Raw genomic sequence first — 2,231 nt, forward strand, 5'->3', positions numbered from 1 at the left:
GTCAAGCATTTCTATGAAAATGTTCAATAGCTTGTTGCCAACTTGTATGGTTCAGAATTTTGGGAATGAGTCAAGCAATTTGCTAGCCTCTACATGGCACATAAATGCTACATACATTCAAGAAAATACAATGAATTAGTTGATTTACCGCCAAGTATCTCTTGGAAACCCGGCCATTCTTTAATTTTCGGGAATGATTGATTTGCTCTCCTTTCATAAGTATATAAAGACAGAGAGGCGGCCTTATGCTTACACAGTACACCTCTAACTATATCGTCTGAATGACATGGTTAAAAACGAGGTGTGAGAGCAAAGGAACTATCCCCATTGATCCAGCTTGGCACTCAGATTTTCTCAAAATGCAATAATACATATGATAACACAATTTATAATTTTAAAGGCTGTGACACTATAATATAAATGTAATGTTGCCACATATAGAGTGGATATGTGATTCTGGTATTAGGTCACTGGATTTCGTGTTCATGTGTCTAGTTCATGTCAATCTTGTAGATGGCAGTGCCATGGTGCAGCCTACCCGGAGTGGTTAACTGGCAGTGTCCTCAATTAAACAACAGGCAGCCCACGCAAAACATTCAGTTTTTACCGCCTACTTCAAGCAGGTGGTAAGTCATCAAAAACTGAAAAGGGCCCAAGGGGACCCTTTTGTGAATGGTTCTGAAAACGGACCACTGCCTGCTCTTAAAAAATGAAACTGAAACCTTTAATTTTTCTTTTTTGAAAAAAGCCCAATTTCCTTTAAGGAAAAGGGACTGCATGTCCTCAAAAAAAGGCTTATTTAAAAGCAAACGCAGACACATTGGTTTGCTGTCCCCAGCACGCCACCATCTCTGTGTTTTTAGCGATTCGCAATGGCTTGCAAATTGCGACCTGCCTCCTGTATATTGATGAGGCAGGTCCATTTCTGACCCACTCAGAACGGAAAACAGTGTCAAACCCTGTTGTACATTGCATTTTGTGACCTTCTAATTGTGAATGGTAAAAAGTTGCAATTAGGAACTCGCAAAATGTAGCAGTTGTACATGTGGCCCGAAATCATAAAAAGATAGCAATGGCTTCTTGACGGGGCTGGATATCCATAAATATTCAGTTCTTCCTTTTTTGAGTCTAAATGTATTTCTTTTTATTTTATTTCAAAAACAATAAGCTTACTAATTGTTCAACTTATGCATACACATGACAAGAAATAAATACAAAAGATTTAATGTCTTAAAACTCTTCACCACCTCGTTAAGCTCCATAGATGGTCTCCTGTATTTGCTAGTCATCGAGAGGATCACAAAAAAGATAAGACTGAAGCATATGCGTATGTGTTGTGGGTGGTAAAAGGGCAAACAAAAATCCTTTTTTTGTTCTTGCTCAAAATGAGTTACCCATTGCTACTGTAAACCAGTGGCATAGCTAGGCCTTAGGCCGCACATGGCGGGCCTTGCGTTTGTCATCACGGAGTGCACAGGTAAAAGCAAGATGGGCCGCCGCCGCCCCAAAACTCGTTCCGCCTGGGGCGGAATCCTCCACCCTTGCTATGCCACTGCTGTGAACTCTGTGGCTGGCCAAGATGTGACATAAAATTGGTGTAATTCATCATGTCTTCGCTTTGGTGTGGCAGACTATATTTAACATACTCAGCATCCAACATTTTCAAGGTAGCTACATCAAAACATATCCGAAATGAGGATATGAGTAGTAATTAAATCTTTACTGACTTCCTGGCTGATCATAATCATGAAAAATATTTTCAACATTTAATGAATAATTAGTCAAACACAATGCACATGATTTTGCCTAGTGAGCCTACCTTGGTAGTAGGGATATTTCTGTAATTGTTTTGGAACAACCTATCTCCAGCGCTTTAACACATTTTCTATTATGGACCTTTCCACAAGGCCCTGAAATACCATCTATTCTGCTAGACAAGGTCTTGGCCTGTTAGTCTTATATATAGTGTAGTACCCTTTGACCACCAGTTTTATCTCCAAGATGCCTATCGGAGAATATTACGCTATGCAGATATCCTCACTCACTGAACCAGTACTGATGGATATAATTCAGTAATGAGGCAGTGCTCTAGGTATTTAACTTTATAGAGGGCGTTTGGCTTCTTTGAGTTCTTAAGTGCACAAAGAAGCATAACATTTGAAAAACGGGGCACTGTTTATGTATCCTCAAGACTAAGGATTATCTTTTAATTTTCAATAAAATGGATATAA

The sequence above is a fragment of the Lissotriton vulgaris genome, unplaced genomic scaffold (assembly GCF_964263255.1).
Source record: "Lissotriton vulgaris unplaced genomic scaffold, aLisVul1.2 SCAFFOLD_448, whole genome shotgun sequence".
NCBI lineage: Eukaryota > Metazoa > Chordata > Amphibia > Caudata > Salamandridae > Lissotriton > Lissotriton vulgaris.